This window comes from Malaclemys terrapin, chromosome 7 (assembly GCF_027887155.1).
Source record: "Malaclemys terrapin pileata isolate rMalTer1 chromosome 7, rMalTer1.hap1, whole genome shotgun sequence".
In the NCBI taxonomy this organism is placed as follows: Eukaryota; Metazoa; Chordata; order Testudines; family Emydidae; genus Malaclemys; species Malaclemys terrapin.
This window is the reverse complement of record NC_071511.1, coordinates 5,669,592-5,689,857: the sequence shown is the minus strand read 5'-3', so window position 1 is coordinate 5,689,857 and position 20,266 is coordinate 5,669,592. Positions and strand designations below refer to the sequence as shown.

The 20,266-nt window shown below is 43.1% G+C and overlaps 1 protein-coding gene across 5 annotated transcripts in view; it reads left to right on the top strand.

Moving 5' to 3' along the window:
• The window catches only part of PRICKLE2 (prickle planar cell polarity protein 2), a 185,356-nt gene that overhangs the window by 95,267 nt on the left and 69,823 nt on the right, over positions 1-20,266 (top strand). Inside the window, exon 1 of one of the 5 annotated variants that reach the window (XM_054035704.1) lies at positions 16,264-16,767. The exons of 3 other annotated variants lie outside the window; for them this stretch is intronic. The gene's annotated coding sequence lies outside the window, so the exon portion shown is untranslated. Of the gene's footprint in view, positions 1-16,263; positions 16,768-17,835; positions 17,902-20,266 lie in introns of those variants that run through there. One more of the 5 variants, XM_054035705.1, reaches the window with a different exon arrangement.

Sequence of the window (20,266 nt, the reverse complement as noted above, 5' to 3'; positions counted from 1 at the left end):
AAAGAAGAACAGGAGTACTTGTGGCACCTTAGAGACTAACAAATTTATTAGAGCATAAGCTTTCGTGGACTACAGCCCACTTCTTCGGATGCATATAGAATGGAACATATAATGAGGAGATATATATACACACATACAGAGAGCATAAACAGGTGGGAGTTGTCTTACCAACTCTGAGAGGCCAATTAATTGAGAGAAAAAAAACTTTTGAAGTGATAATCAAGCTAGCCGAGTACAGACAGTTTGATAAGAAGTGTGAGAGTACTTACAAGGGGAGATAGAGTCAACGTTTGTAATGGCTCAGCCATTCCCAGTCCTTATTCAAACCGGAGTTGATTGTGTCTAGTTTGCATATCAATTCTAGCTCTGCAGTCTCTCTTTGGAGTCTGTTTTTGAAGTTTTTCTGTTGTAATATAGCCACCCGCAGGTCTGTCACTGAATGACCAGACAGGTTAAAGTGTTCTCCCACTGGTTTTTGAGTATTTTGATTCCTGATGTCAGATTTGTGTCCATTAATTCTTTTGCGTAGAGACTGTCCGGTTTGGCCAATGTACATGGCAGGGGGGCATTGCTGGCACATGATGGCATATATCACATTGGTAGATGTGCAGGTGAACGAGCCCCTGATGGTATGGCTGATGTGATTAGGTCCTATGATGATGTCACTTGAATAGATATGTGGACAGAGTTGGCATCGGGGTTTGTTACAAGGATAGGTTCCTGGGTTAGTGGTTTTGTTCAGTGATGTGTGGTTGCTGGTGAGTATTTGCTTTAGGTTGGGGGGTTGTCTGTAAGCGAGGACAGGTCTGTCTCCCAAGATCTGTGAAAGTAAAGGAGCAGTGAAGTACATCAGTAAATGGGATAGGAATGCAGGAAAAGCCTTTCAAAACCTGGGTGCCTAGAGTTAGGCATCTAAGTCCGTTTTTAAACCCCTGAGTAAGTGGCCTGGTTCTTAAATGTATTGTGGACTCAGCGTCTCCCATGGAAATGCTCGGCATTTTTGAAAATTAGGTCACCTATTTAGGAGCCTAAATAAGGGCTTAGGAACTTAACAGTACAGTATGCACTAATTTTTCTAAAGTCTTAGCTGAAGTGTAGAGCAGGATGCTTGGATTTAAGCAGTATTCTCAGTCCCTCATTTTCATAAGCCCTATGCATGTGTACACACACCCCTACGAGGTTATAAAAAGCATAGTGTGAATCCACTCTTATTTAGAATCCTAGAATCAATCATCGAATCATAGAATCTCAGGGTTGGAAGGGACCTCAAGAGGTCATCTAGTCCAACCCCCTGCTCAAAGCAGGACCAATCCCCAACTAAGTCATCATGAACAAGTTTTTCATTTCCCCCCCCAAGGGCACAATACATGATGTGTTTATTCCTGTATTCATGGGACCTCTCCCAAAGACCTATAGTAACCCTCCCAAAAAAGTATCTTTTCTTTGTAGTTGGCATTAAACAAGCCGCATACATTTTTCTTATGTGGGTAGGATAAGAATTGAGATGTTCTAAGCTGTTCATTGCTTTTAAGTGCTTGGTTATGTATTTGCTGTGATAAGCAAATACACTGTTTCCGTCTAATAATAGTAACTAGATTCTGAATCAATGTTTTTTTTTTATTATTTTGCAAAGGTAAACCAAAAAAAAAAAAGTCTTTTAAATGTGACACGGTCCCAGTAACATCAGTGGAAATGGGCTAGAGTCCCTAAACAAAAACCAGATCGCAATTTTGTATCATGACAACTTATTCTCTTCAAAGAAAGCTGGTGAAAAAGCTTTCAAGGAGATTTAACTCTATGAAAAATTGACTGGTAATAGCACAAATAATATAAGTGGCTTCAACTAGTAGGAGACAAAGAAATATTAGACGAAAAGTTCAAATTCTGTTTCTTTTCCTTTCTATAGGTTCTTATCCTGCCTGCAAAGTGCTTGGTGCTGCTCTGTAATGATTTCTGAATGCTGTATGTGACCTGGTTCTTGAAGAGTTGTTATAGCTATATTGGGTTGGAATATTTGCTGTATGCATGTTATGATTTAGTTTAATACTAGGGCTGTTGGGAAACTAACAGGAAGGCAATACATTGTCCCTAGATAATTGACTTCCTGCTAATCATATTAAGAGGGCTCAGAAAAAATGCCAGTGCTATTAAACTGGGAAGATGCTATTTACAAACACCAGGTAAGTTACTCTCCTCTCTCTCTCTCCCTTCTAACCTTGGTATTCCCAGACTGCACAGTTCCCTGTCTTCACTGTGCATTTCCCAGCACAGGCAGTCTGCCTACCCAGGCCTGCTTGCTTTCCTTGCAGAGACTGACAACACAGCGATTGCTACCACACAGTTCGATCTAAGTAAGCCTACTTTATTCTTATTCATTACAGAGAAAACAAACTAAAACCGATAAAAGAACCTACATGTTTGCTAATAAGCTTACCAGGCATCACCCCATTTTCAGGCTTTCTTTGTGATTACAAGATCATCGGAGCTTCAGCTCAGAAGAAGCACATGGTCTTATGGGTAGGCCAAGTCCTTCCAATGCTTCCCTAAGGACTGGGGCCTCCATGGCCATGGGGTCCTGTCTGTGTGCTGGATTAGGAAGAAAACCGTGAGTCCATTTACAACCCAGGCTTTTATCCAAAAGTATTTTCTTTGTCTGTTGGAGAATCTAGTTGGAACTAGTCTATGCATCTCTCTCCGGGTGTATGGGGTGGCATCAAAGGCTGATCCAGAGGAAAGAGATTAGCATCCCCTGTCCCTACTAGAGACTAGTACAAAATTGCACAATAAGGTTTGACTTACTTCAGTGAAGTTTTATCTTAATTCTATATGGGCAGCTCAGAATATGACAGAGTATTGTCAGTCTGTCACACTCATGTCACAGAAGTTGTGCAAATCAAGACAGTCATGCAGGAAATCTCCTCTTCCTAGATGGATTAGCTACTATCCAGAAAGCTTTGCCAAAGCAATCACTGAGCATTAGGGTGGTCACCTATCTGAGCATGCAAGCAGCTCTGCCTGTGTTCTGGTCACAAGAGATATTTTCCAGCCAAGAGTATCAGGTTGGTTCTGCAACCTCCCTGGAGGATACTGGGCCAACCGACGCCAATGGGACTTTCCGGTGACTTCAAGGGGCTTTGGATCAGGGCCGTCATCCTCCCTAGCATTTGTAACCCAGCTCCAGTAGATTAATTCTAAAAAGAACTTCAGGAAATTGTACAATCATTCCATCATCCAGAATGGCCAGAGATTCCTCTGTCAGCATGGAGACGCTCAGGCGCGCACGTGCAAATGAACATACATCATTACTGAAATATTCACACCTTGCTGAGGAGACAGATGGAGGCAGTGATCTGGAAGCTATTGTACCAGTGTCAAACACTGCAAATGAGGGATCTCTCTGTAGTCATGGTGCTGTCAACAGCGACAGTTTTTTGTTTCATGTGGGGGCATGTGGCAAACACATGAGGAAAACTCCCTGGTTTGCATCGCTGTATGCTTATGGGAGGCGGTTTTTGTTCTTTTCCTGTTTCTCCAGATGATCACCATGTTGCTTTTCTTAGCCATGGTATATTTTGGCCTTTGCTGAGATTTCTGCTTCTCTTAGGGAGAGTCTCGTGGCATTGCTCTCATTTCTGTTGGGCGGACTTAATGGACCAAAAAATATGATTTCTAGTAGCGGAGGCTTGTGCACGTCCAGGCAAAATGTACATGAAAAACATTTTCTCACACGGGTTGGGTAAGTCAGTGCACACAACATGACATTAAGAACCCATTCATACACACAGAGGAACAGAAGAGAGAAGGCGAAAAGAAAGAGAGTTGGGAGAATTTCTCCACAGGAGACAGAGGGACAAATGCATGCCACTGAAAATTAGGTCTGTCTTCTTGCCGTGCTGCAGCACACCTTTATGGAGTTATATAATAATGCTGACCTTGGCCAATCTAAGTTAGTGGGACTGGGTGCCTGCTCTGCAGGAAAGCTAACTGGAATCTTCAGAACAGTCTTTTGCTCTTGGGCCAGTGAACTGCCAGCATCCTGTGAGGGCCTACAACATGGAAAGCCACTCAAGAGCACTCCTGTCTGCTGATTAAGGAAGTATGTTGATGGACTCCAGAAGGCATCATCTCCTGGCCGCACCCACTGGAAGGATGGGGCCGCAGTAAAGGGGACAGAAGATGGATGGTGGAAGATGAGCTCAAGGCATAAGCACTGCCCCGAAACACCCCAGTGGGTATGTTTCAAACCAAAAATGTCTAACGTGACATTGACCCAGACAACATCAGCTGGTAAAAACTGCTTCTAGACTGAAAGAATGAATGCTGCTGGGATATATGTCAAAACAGACTTTCAAGGCGAGTCAGTTTTATTGTAAATTTGTAATTTTATGTAAATAGAAAATTAATTTGTGTAACTGATCAAAGGTTTAGATCTTTGGAAAACATCCCACAAGATAAGCAGATGATTAATGAATTTCCTTCATTGCATGTTTTTGGAGAAAGCTTTATTGGCCATGGAAAGGCCCCAAGAAAAATATTTAATTTAAAAAAAGACAATGTTAAGTTTATTTAGTTTAAATTCAGATACATGCTTTAACTAGACCTTTGGAGATATTGTTAAAGAGACCATCTTTTCCTCCTAAAATGAGAATACTGTCAAGCTAAAAGAAGGATAGAGGGGGAAAAACAAACATCACCATTGTTCAAAATCTGACCAAAATACAAACCCAAAAAATATAGTAATGCATAGTTAAGGCTGGAGGCTATGAAGAAGGCTTATTACTGTTAAGCGCTCTAAGCGTCTAGTATTAAGGTGATTATAAAAAAAGAAGATACAGTGACTGATTGAAATTCAGTCCATATCTCGCTCCATTGTGTCTCAGCAGTGTACGTGACATGTAAAAGCCGCCAGTATCTCAAGCCCTCTGCAGTAGCTTGGTACAGCACGACGGGTTAAAAATGGAGTAACCATCTTATACTCCGCATGGGCTGTTTTCTTTTTCTTGTACACAGTGAAGAATTGTGATGCGAATGAAAGAGAAATTGATAGCTCTGACTTGAGCCGGCGTACTCAGGCCTACGGCAAATAAATGCACCCATCTCCTGTGCAATTCATCTCTCTTGGCACTTTAAGTGAGAGTTGTAATTTGGCTATTTTAAGACCCCGATACTGTAAGCTGCTTCGTTCAGTTGAACCTGTGGTGGCCATGAAGATTCGCTTTCAAGATGAGGGCCTGACTTTGGTGTTGTGGCTTGTTTTCCTCCCCCACAAAGTGGGGTTAAATAACACACTATCCGTTTTGGGGAGTAGAGGTTACTTATATTGTCCTCCTGGAGAATTCTGCGCCAAAAATTCTGCACACGGTATTTTAAAATTCTTCAAATTTTATTTGTCAAAATAACACTACCTAATGACACCAGTTTCATTTATATGGGGAATTTATTTCAAAATACCTGTCAGCAAGTATGTCTGTAACAATACAGACACGCACAAAATTTCCCCCAGGAGTAGAGAGTTAAAGAAATCCCTACGACAACCCAGTTCCTGCTTCTCTGCCCCACCCAGAGCCTAGCCGGGGGGCCAGACATTCACCCCTACCCTCCCAGAGCCCAGCTATGCCCCCACCCGGCCCAGACACTCCTCCCTCCCCCAGAGGCCAGCCGCGGGAGCCCCCCAGGCCCTGACACACACCTTCTCCCTCAAACCCAGCTGAGGCTCAAACACTCACATGCCTTACCCCCCACAGAACCCAGCCGCAGCCCTCCCAGCCCAGACACTCACATCACCTCCCTCTTAGAGCCCCCCAGGGATCTCGATGGAGAAAAAGCCTGATGCTAGGTCCCAGGCTTACACAGAGTTTCCTGCGTCCCGCTGCCTCCTTTCTTCAGGGTGTGCTGGGAACTGCCACTGCCGGGAACCCTCCAATTCCCTCCCCCTGGGCTTGTCTTCTATTTGTGAGCTGGGCTCTGCTGGGTCCAGCGATCCCTAGTGGCGGCCAAAATTTCTGCAGCCCATTTTTTTGGGGGGGGGGGGGAAATTCTGCGCACCCAACATTAATTTCTGCAAAATTCTGCATTGCGCACTGGCACAGAATTCCTCCGGGGCGTAATATTGGTAGATGTATCTACCCACTAGCTTACATCAGCCAGATAAGGCAAAGTAAAGCCCTAAACTACAGCCCAGTTCAAGGCCCTTTCCTCGGGGCTAGCTTTATTAACAAAAAGAAGATGAAGAACAAGAGCAAAGAAACTCAGAAAATTGGGTAACAGCCCTTTCCACTTTACAGCAAACTGAGAGGAACAAGAACTCAGGCACTTCCCCCTAGGTTCCTACCACTGCAGCAGCTTTTCTAGCCACCCCAGATCAGCCAAGTGATAGCCAGGTCTCTCTTTGTAAACCCTTCCACACTGGGACTAGAGCCCTTGACAGCTGGCCACAGGAGGACACTGTATTTGTTTTTACTCTAGGATTTGTAGCTTTAAAGTGACAGTTGATAACTTTAGTAGGAATTGATGATTTCTCCAGAAAGAAAAGAAAAAGAAAATACACATTCAACCTGGAGTCGATTCATGTCACTGGCTGCCGATTGACTCCTAATTCAGCATGGAGATGTGCGGGGGGAGGGTGAGATGTGTGTATCTCTGTGTAAATATAAAATCATTTTTAACCAGCTTCAGTAGGTGCAGCAAATCAGATACCCGATAGCATATCCAACTGCCTTACGACAAGGATCACGCAATGCAGTACAAAAGAAGAGGATCCGATATTGCTTTGTGTCCTAATAACCTGCTTCCTCCCACAAAACAGCAACCCAAAACAGGCTCTGTTTTCATTGTGCTCATAGAATCATATGGCGCCCTTATGGAACACAGTCCTCTGTGCTCTGGGGAAAGAATAACCATGAGCAGTAGCCAACGAGCCAAGAAAACCTACTGTACTCAGTACAGATCACGGTTATCTATCCAAATACTGAGAGATCATCTGCAGCGGTTCTCAAACTGTGGGTCAGGACCCCAAAGTAAGTCGCAACCCTATTTAAATGGGGTCGCCAGGGCTGGCTTATATTTGCTGGGGCCCAGGGCCGAAGCCCGAGCCCCACCCCCGAGGCCGAAGCCTGAGGGTTTCAGCCCTGCATGTTGGAACTCAGGTTACAGGCCCCCACCTGGGGTTGTGTAGTAATTTTTAATGCCAGAAGGGGGTTGTGATGCAATGAAGTTTGGGAACCCCTGATCTACAGTATTACTAATCTGTTACTAATATAGGGAGAAATTCTTCCAGTACAGCATTAGGCCTATTTACCATGTAAACTCTATTCTGAGATGTTAATTAGGACTTCAGTGGTTTATAGGCCTTTTGCTGGACCTCTGCACAAGGGTATATTTCACCCATACCCAATAGGTGTTGAAGGTGCTTAGGGCTTTGCAGGACTGAGCAAACATTACTGGATAATTTATTAATATATGTAAATAATTATTTCTACAAATAGAATTACAGATCTGAAAGTAACTGGGTGCAGAGGACATGAGGCCCCCCTCATACGGCCTGCTGCCAAACTACATAATATTGAAAAACTGCAACCAGTGTTACACGTTAACATCTAGAAAATCAGCCATCAACTTCTCTTCTACGCATGTCTCTGCGTTTCGAATCAAAGGTAGCAATTATAACAGCGGGAGTAACGTGTAAAGCCAGGCATTAACCAACATACAGATAAAAAAAAGCCTGAGTCCTAGGCAAACTGAAGCAAAAATATAAAAAGTCCAAGTTTTCAGGATACACTGTCACCATCTGAAGTTTGTTCTCTCCCCTCCTCCCCATTTACTTTTGCAATTTCTTTAATGCATTGATCAAAAAGGCCAAAACTCCCTCTGGCATTGAAATTGGGAATGTCTGTGACAACACCCCTCCTCCCCCCAGAAAAAAAAACCAAAACCTAGTCTGTCTGAAAAAGGAAGAGTGTATTCATAGCCCATGTCTTCCAAACAACGTTTCATGTCCCCAAAACCGTTGACTTCTCCTTACAAAGACAGGGGTATAATCAGGAGGAAATCAGGTCAAAGAATCCTCCTGTTAGATCTCACTGCTTCTTCTTGCAGCTTGTAACAGCTTTTTGCAACCACAAGCAGAACTGAAGGAAATCAGGATGGTGCAGCCTCTTTGCCTACTCAGCGACATTTTATTTTTAAACTGGGAGGCAAATCCCTTAGTTCGGGCATCTGGAGAGGGAAGGAGCTGAGGCCTCTAGTCAGATCTAGGCTCCAGGGCTTCTAGTGGCCACTATTAACAAAAAGAGTTGCCAGTTTTGATCCAACTTTCTTTCAAGGCCACAAGTCTTCATTTTTCTGTGGTTAGCTTGTTGTCCCTCAAACCTAGCTTTCATCATTCCAACCCATGTTAGTTCTAAATGGGATGTTTTCTCCTCTGACGCCATCAGTCCTTCTCTGTCTACCAGCGGCTCACTTTTTCTCTCGTTCAGTTGGGGATTTTCATTCCGAGAATCTAAAGGTGTATTCGTGTCTTCATTTCCCTGCGTGGTCATAGCCAGGAGCTGAGGTTACCGTTCAGACCAGCACACTGCTGACTAGTCTCTGAGGATGTTGATGGCACCTGGAAGTTGCTTCACTGCGTTGTTTCTCCTTCGGCTTTTGCCAACAGCAGCCTGTGCTTGTCCAACCTCTGATCCTACCCACCTTGGCTGTCTCCTGTGGATGGGCGTGCCCTTCTGACCCTACCAGTGGACACACTATACTTGCAAATGGTCACGAAAAGAGGAATTGAAAAGAAAGTGACTCATTATGAAAACCACTCACCAACCAACTTACTGCATTCTTTAGTCCACATTACTGAGGAAATAACACATCCCCTGTAGTGCTGAAGATCCCTTAGGAAGGAACACGGTGGGTGTGGTGCAGGCAAGAACAAGAGAGTATTTATTTACTAGCCATGCTGCAGAATGACTTGCGGCTCTGATTAATAAGGCTGGCTGCTGCTGCATTACAGTAGGCTCAACTGAGATCAGTGCCCCCTCCTGCAAACTGTACAAACCCAGAGGGAGAGATCGTGCCTGCCCTGAAGAACGTACAATGTAAACATACAAGACAGGCAATGGGAAGGAACACAAAGGCACTGAGGGGGAAGTGACTTGCCCAAGGCCACCCGGCAGCTCAGTGGCAGAGCCAGGACTAGAACCCATGGCTCTGGATTCCCAATCTAGTGCTTTATCACCGCACCATGTGCTTCTGCAATGTAAGTCACTTACTGTGACATTCTTATGATCAGATGTATCCGAATTTCTGTGCAAATTGCAAAGGGTGGGAGCGGGGAGGAGGGGACCGAAAAAATGACTGTAAAACAACTAATTCTGCATTTTTGTGGATAAAATAATGTGGAGAAAGTGAGCTTTTGTTGTGTATATCTGAAGTTTGAGAGGCTTATTGTGAGCAAACAAAGGATCGGTGATGGAGTACTGTGACCCAAACCACAACAGCAACAAAATAATCCACCATCGCCACCAACAGTCACCACCACAATTGCAAGAAGAATTCCAGCCAGTACATGCTGTTGAATAGATGTATTGTTTTGTAGGTTTAAATCAGGAGTGTTGCTTAGCACTGTGTGTTTAGGGCAAGGCTTTTTACAACCTGGCGCCTGGTATTTGTAGATTCCTCGGTCTGTATCTCCTCTGAAGATACATGCATTGGAAGCTAGATGTTTTTTTCCTATCCAAAGGTGGTAATGTCCCGTCTGAAATGTACTGTAAGTAGGTCACTGCCGCTTTTATCTAACAGTGTTTCCTTTTGCATTCTCTCATTGATGTGCCTTCCTCTGATTCTCAGAGCTGCGTGTGATCATTGACCAGCCGCAGTTTTACTCTGGCTAAGGAGAACGTGCCAGCAATCCAGTTCCGAAGCAGAATTTGCTACTTGGTGCTGCATATTCACTGAGCGCCATTTAAGGAAGCCTCGAGGGCAGCTCCTAGCCCGTGAGTCATCCGCAAGCGACCACATTCTTTCTGTAGCAGGCTGCCTTGACAAGCGTGGTCAGCCTCTTTAGGGGATGTTCACTAAATAATTCAGAAAGGCAACTTGATCTGACATCCATCTGGTTTAGGAGTCTGGTGACCTCACTGATGATTACCTGCCACGGCTACCACTTGCCATGTAGTGTATTATCTTTTGCAGTCTAAAGAATAAACAATGTTACATGAATCCGCATTGATTGACAAGTAATCAGTAAACCGAGCTGTTGAAAAAAGCGTGTGTGCTTTTAAAATGACAGTTCCCGAACGCTAGCTGTAGGGATGAATTTGTACAAATTAGTGACCATTATAGAGTCCAGTTTTTCTGCTTTAACAACAGCAAAAAAGGATGTCACATTTCTCTGGCATAATTATTGCCCTTGAACTGCCTAATTTGGGAATGGGATTCTAAGTTTTAATTATAATATTTGTCCTTTTTTAAATTTCCAAATCCCGTCCCGAAGTTCTTCTCTGAACAAAATGGGAGCTCGGAGCAATAATCGCATCAGAGTGTTGGCAAGATCCATCTCCGTAGTTGTAAAAGTCATTCAAGTGACCTTTATGAAACAAGCTCCGTTTGCTTGGCCAGCACCTTTCTTTCTCCTTAATGAAACACCCCTTTAAACTGCATGATGCACGGCCTCGGTCATAGGGAATACAATGTGCCCTCTGGAGTTACGGGAACATGTGTGGTGTTTTCACAGGCAGTAGAGCAGTTAATATGAAAGTGATGATTACAAACCCATTCAGCACCTTCCCAGAAGAGAAAAGTACATTTTCATGAGAAATTTGGAACCAAAACTTGAACAATCTCATCTGGTTTGTCTCAGAATAATTGTACTTCTTGTACAATAATTATTGTACTTTGCGGATACTTTGTCTCTCAAGTATTGGAGGAGGAAATCTGCCAGGAGTGAGGAGAAATATATGCTCTCCTGTGGTGCAAAGGTTTCTTCTTCTTAGCTAACCCCCTAGGTTAGCTGCATGGCTATAAACATTTGTTTTATGGGGCTGTTACATGAGGTCACGACCTGCACCTTCATTGTACCATTGTGTGTCAACTAGTACCTAAAATCTTGGAATTCTGCATGTAATTACCATTTCCAGCAGTATTTGGTTAACAACATAAGTAGCCAAACAAATAGGCCACAGAAGTTAGACTTGATGAGTGGCGGGGCTAGAACAAGCTGACTATGGGAGCTAAATTTTCAGCCCCTTTTCTCCCCAGGGCGGGGCGCAGGGACCTGGCCCTGTCACCCCTCTTGACCAGGTTCTGAGGCCCTGTGGTGGGGCAGGCAGACTGTCAAGAGGCACTTGGCAGCTCCGCTTACTTGTCAGGCTGGGCCAGGGCCGGCGGGATCCAGCAGATGCAGGGGAAGGACCAATCCAGTCGCAGAGATGGCCCTTTCTGAGCTGCAAAGCCTGGAGCAGAAAAATCCTCCCGGACGGAGGAGAAAAAAGAGGTCGTGTCCAGGGAAACCCAAATGTATGGTTGTGTGTGTGAGGCTGGATGCATGCAGTTAGGGGAAGAGCTAAAAGCTCCTGCCAAGACTTTGTAGGGAGTGTAATGCTCAATACCATGAGCCACTCCATTCAGAAGTGTGTGTATTTAGTGTTCCTTGCTCCTCAATAGTAAATACAGATAAACTACAAGCCTTCGACTCATCTGTTTAGTGAAAATTAGTGCACACCAGGAGCTCTCATAGGAAAGGCATTTACTCTTTGAACTGAAGAATCCCTGACATCTGCTGGGAGAGCAATACAGCAGTGCACAAACAATCCAGGAAGCTTTTGGAGAGTGTTGGGGACAACTTCCTGGTACAAGTGTTGGAGGAACCATCTAGGGGCCGTGCTCCTCTTGACCTGCTGTTCACAAACAGGGAAGAATTGATAGGGGAAGTAGAAGTGGGTGGCAACCTGGGCAGCAGTGACCATGAGATGGTCGAGTTCAGGATCCTGAGAAAAGGAAGAGAGGAGAGCAGCAGAATATGAACGCTGGACTTCAGAAAAGCAGAATTAGACTCCCTCGGGGAACTGATGGGCAGGATCCCCTGGGAGGCTAATATGTGGGGGAGAGGAGTCCAGGAGAGCTGGCTGTATTTTAAAGAAATCTTATTGAGGGCGCAGGAACAAACCATCCCGATGTGCAGAAAGAATAGCAAATATGGCAGGCGACCAGCTTGGCTTAACAGAGAAATCTTCGGTGAGCTTAAACACAAAAAGGAAGTTTACAAGAAGTGGAAACTTGGACAGATGACTAGGGAGGAGTATAAAAATATTGCTCGAGCATGCAGGGTTGTAATCAGGAAGGCCAAAGAACAATTGGAGATGCAGCTAGCAAGGGATGTGAAGGATAACAAGAAGGGTTTCTACAGGTATGTTAGCAACAAGAAGAAGGTCAAGAAGGTGTGGGCCCCTTACTGAATGGGGGAGGCAACCCAGTGACAGACGATGTGGAAAAAGCTGCAGTACTCATTGCTTTTTTTTTTTTTGCATCAGTCTTCACAGACAAGGGCAGCTCCCAGACTGCTGCGCTGGGCAGCACAGCATAGGGAGGAGGTGAGCAGCCCTCAGTGGTGAAAGAACAGGTTAAGGACTATTTAGAAAAGCTGGACATGCACAAGTTCATGGGGCCAGATCTAATGCATCCGAGGGTGCTAAAGGAGTTGGCGGATGTGATTGCAGAGCCATTGGCCATTATCTTTGAAAACTCATGGCGATCGGGGGAGGTCCCAGACGATTGGAAAATATAGTGCCCATCTTTAAAAAAGGGAAGAAGGAGAATCTGGGGAACTACAGACCTCACCTCAGTCCCCAGAAAAATCATGGAGCAGGTCCTCAAGGAATCCATTTTGAAACACCTGGAGGAGAGGAAGGTGATTAGGAACAGTCAACATGGATTCACCAAGGGCAAGTCATGCCTGACCAACCTGATTGCCTTCTATGATGAGATAACTGGTGCGGTGGATATGGGGAAAGTGGTGGATGTAATATATCTTTACTTTAGCAAAGCTTTTGATTCGGTCTCCCACAGTATTCTTCCCAGCAAGTTAAAGAAGTATGCGCTGGGTGAATGGACTATAAGGTGGATAGAAAACTGGTTAAGTCATCAGGATCAACAGGTAGTGCTCAATGGCTCTATGTCTAGTTGGCAGCCGGTATCAAGTGGAGTCCCCCAGGTGTCAGTTCTGGGGCCAGTTTTGTTCAACATCTTCATTCATGATCTGGATGATGGGATACATTGCACCCTCAGCAAGTTTGCGGATGACACTAAGCTGGGGGTAGAGGTAGATACACTGAAGGGTAGGGATAGGGTCCAGAGTGACCTTGACAAATTGGAGGATTGGGCCAAAAGAAACCTGATGAGGTTCAACAAGGTCAAGTGCAGAGTCCTGCACTTAGGACGGAAGAATCTCATGCACTGCTACAGACTAGGGACTGACTGGCTAAGTGGCAGTTCAGCAGAAAAGGACCTGGGGATTACAGTGGATGAGAAGCTGGATATGAGTAAATGTTGTGCCCTTGTTGCCAAGAAGGCTAATGACATATTGGGCTGCATTAGTAGGAGCATTGCCAGCAGATTGAGGGAAGTGATTATTCCCCTCTATTCGGCTCTGGTGAGGCCACATCTGGAGTATTGCGTCCAGTTTTGGGCCCCCCACTACAGAAAGGATGTGGACAAATTGGAGAGAGTCCAGCGGAGGGCAACGAAAATTATTAGGGGGCTGGAGCACATGATTTATGAGGAGAGGCTGAGGGAACTGGGGTTATTTATTCTGCAGAAGAGAAGAATGAGGGGGGATTTGATAACAGCCTTCAATTACCTGAAGGGGGATTCCAAAGAGGATGGAGTTCGGCTGTTCTCAGTGGTGGCAGATGACAGAACAAGGAGTAATGGTCTCAAGTTGCAGTGCGGGAGGTCTAGGTTGGATATTAGGAAAAACTATTTCACTAGGAGGGTGTTGAAGCACTGGAATGGGTTACCTAGGGAGGTGGTGGAATCTCCATCCTTAGAGGTTTTTAAGGCCCAGCTTGACAAAGCCCTGGCTGGGATGATTTAGTGGGTTTGCTCCTGCTTTGAGCAGGGGTTGGACCAGATGACCTTCTGAGGTCTCTTCCAACCCTAATCTTCTATGATTCTATGAAGCCCGTTTTTACCTGTATGTAATGTGGTTTTAACAATATTTCCAAAGAAAATTGTTACAGTAAATAAATATAATTTGTTTCTGCTTTAAATTATCAGTCTGTAAACAAACTTCATTTTGCTCTTTGCCCAGTGGAGTTTTGTCTCATTTACTACATATCTGAATTATCGTATCCTGCATTCAAGATAAAATATGTCATTTGGGGGCCTTGGCAGGCCGACTGTTCAGGGCTCTACCAAATGCTTATGCTATATCCACATGAACCATTCCGGGTTGAGTTTACAGCCAGCCTGCCTATACAGTGATGAAAGCAGGAACAGATAAAACGTGGCTATTTAGTGGAAGTGTATGTCCGGGGGAGGTTGTTTTCTCTCCTACATACACTGTTGAATTGTGTAATTTGAGAAGGGGATAAAAACCTACCCAAATCCCTAGTGTATCCTTAGTAAAGCATTTGATACTGTTATTCTTTAGTAGAATTGTATGGAGAACTGTAATAAACAAAGGGTTTCAGTTCCTTGAGTCTTGCTGAACTGAGCTCAGCACAGCACCCGGCAGAGGGGACAAAAGTGGCTTAAAGACAACTTTGTGTTTCTCGTCCCCCATATACATAAGTACACACCCCTCGGGAGAGCCAGGGGCCAGTTTGCAGCAGCCTTAGGGTTCTGCCTCCATGAATGCAACTGCAGGATCAGAGCCTGATTCCTTACTAGAGCGTATAACTTACTATGTAGGGCCATGTGTTTGCACCAGTCATTTAAATAAAATGATACTTTCTTTTTTAAAAATTGCTAATTCCATAAATATTTATTTCAGTAAGGTCTGGCCCAGAGGATCTCTACTGAGGTCAGTGGAGTTATGTTGATTTAGGTCAGCTGGGGATCTGGCCCTTGGTAAATTGAGTATAATGCCACATAATTAAACCAAATTTATATCCCATAATAAAATCCATCACTTATGGCATTGGAAACTCATGGCTGTTCATTTGCAAAATACAGGGTTTGCTAACTTACTCACCATTGCCAATAGCAAGTGCCCCAAAATCCTGAGTCAGGCCCCGAAAAATCATGAGATTGGTCCAAAAGTAATACATTTTAGATTCTTTTTTATTTCAATTGTTTTCCTATTAGGGCCACAGTTTCAAGCTTTTGTCTTCACATATGAGGGCTAGAAACACAAATATGAGGGCTAGAAACTTTTTCCTAGATTGAACCTCAGATTCTGATGTAATCACATGACTCCAGGAGCTGGGCTTTAAGGAAAACACCAAATATTGCCAGTCTTGTGATGAAAGCCCAAGAGTTGACAACACAGTTTTCTCTGCATGGTTTCTCTTCTTTTAAGACCAAGTCATGCGATGGGGATGCTCTCTTTCTCTATTGACTATGTGAGTTTATTCCTATGGTCCGGATTATGTACCTGGGATATACACAAAAGATGAAAATCTCATGACTCTCTCGGCCAGATAAGTAAAGGTCATAAAATATGCACTAAACAAAATGCCACCTTAATAATAAAGTGTATTACTCAGAATATTTAGCCCTGCTGGTGCAAATCTGCTGTATCTAAGATCAGTGGGGCATCATAGGAAATTAGTGGGGAATAAAATTAAGAGGGCATTGAAAGTTAGGAGAAAAATAAATTGTTATGAGCTATAAAATTGGTCTCTGTAGTAGCCTGCTGTAATATTAGATAATGGGCTAGAACAGCTTACACGGGATGCAGTGACTCAAATTGAGATTTGGTCAGCAACAAATAAGATCATAGGTCTAGAAGGATAATTGGTATCTTCAAACCATTCACTTTTGATCATTGGTACCTAGACAACTATTTGTCATATACACGTGAGCCAAATAAAAGGATTTTCTTGTCTTTTTCTAAACAGCCTGCAGGGATTATTGATTGGTAAGAACAGCCTGATTTACATGTAAATAAATTATAGACACTGGCCAATGACAATTTGAACTGTCCAGATGCAATGGCTTTGACTTGCTGACATCACTGCTTCATTAGCATGCAGGAGATGAGAGCACTGCAACAGTAAAGATTCTGGCTGAGCTATCAAGCTGGCAATGATTCTCGATGGGCTGCATCTTTCCTTGTTAATGTCTTGTGCTTTGGAGAGCAAATGGAATCTACTCTTGCTGCCTCTCAGGGTCATTTACCAAAGGCAGCGTTGGGGGGTCTGCTGAAAGCGTTTGGATGGCTGGAAGAGGATATGGTAGGGAAAAAGCAAAACGACCAAGCTGGAATTCTGAGGAAGGCAATGTAAGCTATAAAGCCCATCCAGACACAGGGCAAAAATCACACTTTTCCCGCTGATGGTTTCCACAGCACATTTTCTTTCAAGCAACAGTATGTTTTGTGTGTGTCTCTTCTAAACGGCTTTCGCAAAATCCTGCTGCTCATTTCAAGAGGGCTCCTACCAGTGTATGCCACACAGTTTTGAGAAAGAAAACAAGATGTTTTATCACACTGCAGTGCTGTCTGTGTTCTTGGTAGCAGCATATCACTGGAAAGTAAACTGTAAAAACTAACATAGCAGAACAATTTAGTGGATCCCCCCCTCTCCCCCCCCCGACTGGCATAATCATCGGTGAGAATAGGTAAGAAATGACCTTTTATTAGCAACTTTTATTTTGTTATGTATTTTTAGAGAGACGCTGAAGCATGTGGGGAGGGGGGCAGAGCGGCTAGGCAGCTATGCTATGTGTACATGTAGTGATGTGATAACTTTGCTGATATACTGTTATCGGTACCCGTTAGAGATTTTTTTTAAACCTTGCTGTTCTTGCTGTTTATGAATGAAAAAGGTTAATTGTTAAATTGAAGTTTACAGCTGCAGGAAGTCAAAGAGAAATGCTTCAGCGTCATTAACATGTTTTTCATTTTAAAAATAATTATGAAAGGTTTTAAATAGAAATACATGCTGATCTCTCATTGGTAAATTCAGCTTCAGGAAGTCTGGAAGCATTGGATATTTTAAGCAAATTGTATACAGTATAGGTTTCTAGATGATGACATTACAATTAGGGGTATTTGTTTTATTATTTTACTGACCTAATTCTGAAAACAGTTTTCAAATATTAATCATCCTGCATCTTTGTTATACTGCCAGAACACCTACTCTGTAGTTTGAGCTAGCCCTTAAACCAGGACATTATATTCTCTAGTGTAATTTTCTTTTAGTAGATTCTTCTTTATATTCCTTTAAGCAGCCATTTGTGACATAGAGATGACCTGTGACTATGTAAAGATTTTAATCCAGTTACTTTTTTGTTTTGTAGCCATGATTCCTGGGCTATACTAAAGACTGATTGATCCTTTATGAACCATTGAGGATTAGCGTTGGACAGAATAATGCCAGAATAATTATTCACACCAGATGCAGTGTCATCCTTTTAGTTTTAGCTCTGTTGTCTTGTACCTTACCCTACTCATTTTTATTCAGTGATTATTTTCACCTACTGTGTGAGTGCTTAAATGTCTGACCTCAGTGTGTTCTATTTATAAGGGTATTGACTTGAATCTGTGGCGAAGATTTATTCAGTAAACTGTCTGCAGTTAACAAGATTATATTTTGCTTCGTGTTTCAATCTTCTCCTGTAGTTTGTTTTAAACAACTTTATTGAACTTAACAAAATGAAATGGTTTAGCCTGTTTCCTTCAGACAGTATTTGCCAGTGTTAGCCAGCATGCACAAAAAGGTGACAGCATTCACAGATGGGTCAGTAATTCTGGTAAGCCTCTATTTCTTAGTGTGCCATTGCTTATAATATTTCTGAGTATTTTGTGTGTTGGTCAAATTTTCTTTCTTTGGAATATTGAGTCCAGGGTATGTTAAAAGGGAACCATGTTTACTGCCTGCCTGCTACACACCAAAGGCTATAAATATCCTTTTAAATCAAAAATAGCACCATGGAGACGTCATAGTGCAACAGCTTTAATTTAAAATAGAACTGACAGAGTTCATTATAAAAAATGAAATCTAGAATGTGATGGTACACAAGGGAGGGCCAATGAAATAACTTTGGAGAGGTCCGTATTATGCAAACTTACAAATAAAGGACTGCGTATGCTGGCAAGGCCACTGTTGTCTGTCTGGAGCTCAGTGAGTGCTGTGCTCAGTTAGAAATTAAAGGATAAACCCTGGTAGAATCAAACATTGGAAAGCAATCTTCTCCCTTATTTAGGCGATATAAAGACATCCTTTGAGACTGGACTACAGCGCTGTATCTTGCTGAGCTGAAAAGCAGCCGAATGGTGTAATTAAAAATGTCAAAAGATAACCTATGGTACAGTGCAAGCTTTTCAAGGGACACTGATGTTTTAATGACTGAGAGCTCTCTTGGGTAGAGGGCTGTGGAATTAAAACGAGAATGAGCGTTTAGTAAAGGATTTCGCTGAGTCTTCATTCTGTAAGTCTGATGCTCTCAGTGCACTTGGAATGAGGTTTGTAGAGCCCAGACAATGGCGTGTTTGGAGTTGCCATTATGCGTTTGAAAGGGTCTGTTTAGTTCATAAAAAGGTTAGGAACTGTGTTTGTGCTGCCATATGGGAAACTTCAGTAGTGATGCCAGTCACAAGGGGGTCAAAACTCATGAGTCAGGCCCCTGAAAAATCATGAGATTGGTGTAAAAATCATGAGATCTAAACAATAATAATACCAATAGTGGGTGAAATCTTGGCTCCATTGACGTCAGTGGGAGTTTTGCCATTGATTTCACCAGGACTAGGATTTCAAACCATGATTTTTTGGGGAAGGGACATGGGGGGTATTTGCCTTCTGGGTTTGAGCCTTTCAGGATCACATTTTCAAGCTTTTCTCCACAATTTGAGGGCTAAAATCTTATTTTTTGGATGAAAGATGGTTGTCATGTAATCACCTGACTCCAGAAGCTGGGGCTTGAAGAAAACACTAAATGGTATGAGATTAATGGTAAAATTGTGAGTTGACAACCTCCCTCCGCTATGGGTAGTTTATATAATTTTTTTTTCCATGGGAAAGGACTGGCTCCCACAAACCATGTGTCTTCTGGGAGGCTGACTGGGACTCAGGACACCTGGGTTCTATTCTTGTCTCTATCTCTGGCCTGCTGTGTGACTTTGCATACATCAGTTTGTCTACCCGTGTCTGAGTTTCCCTACATGTAAATGAGTCGCAGTGATACTTAATGTCCTTTGCAAGTTGCTTTGAGGTCTATGGATGAAAAGTGCTGTGTAAAAGTTGCATATTTATCATTGTTACAAGTTCCGCATCTTTATCCAGCATATACTTCATACTTATTGTCACAGTTTGACTCCTGGGTGTATGAACAAATCAGAACATTCCTATTCTGAACTCACTCTGCACTGGTGTACAGGATTACACAAGGTACGAGGTGCTGCAGAATCAGGTCTTGAGCTTTCATACATTCATGGGTTTTATTCTTGGTTCTCCTGCAGTAGTGTAGAAGAGGTTATAAATAAGGCACAAATAGTCCCAGTGCATAAAGGGCTTCCCCAGACTCTCTGCTCCAACTATTCTTGGCTAGGAGGCCGTAAGTAGCAGAACATAAATTAAGGCAGCCTTGAGGCTGCTCTAATACGTGCCAGGGACTGTGCAGTCCCCCAGTAAGATGTAGAATCCACGGGAGCACAGTGGTGGTTTAAGGATAACTTTGCCCCCAGCCTTCTCTGTTCTAGTGCTCAGTTGAAGAGTAGAGCAGTGAGGGACTCCTGTCTCTTTCATCCTTTGCATGAATTGAAAGACGTAATTCACAGTGAAAACAAGCTAACTGAAACATCATTTCATATTGTCAGTTTCAGCCATACACAGGTTACCTCCTGAGCAAAAGGTCTCTTAAAATAGATTTAAAAGGGGGACAATGTATTTTTTCCCCTTTCCATAAAATAAATCACAGGTGAAGGGATTTTGCTGAATTTTTTTTTTCTTTTAAATAATAATTTCTTGCTTGGTCTCAGACCAGGAGAATTTCAGCCAGAAAGGGGAATTTTTCAGAGAGTTATCAACACCTAGAAAGGAAGTTATAATTAAGCTTGGCAAAATTCAATTTTTATTTTTATAATGTTGACAACTGCTATCAATGTTTCTATTTAAACCTT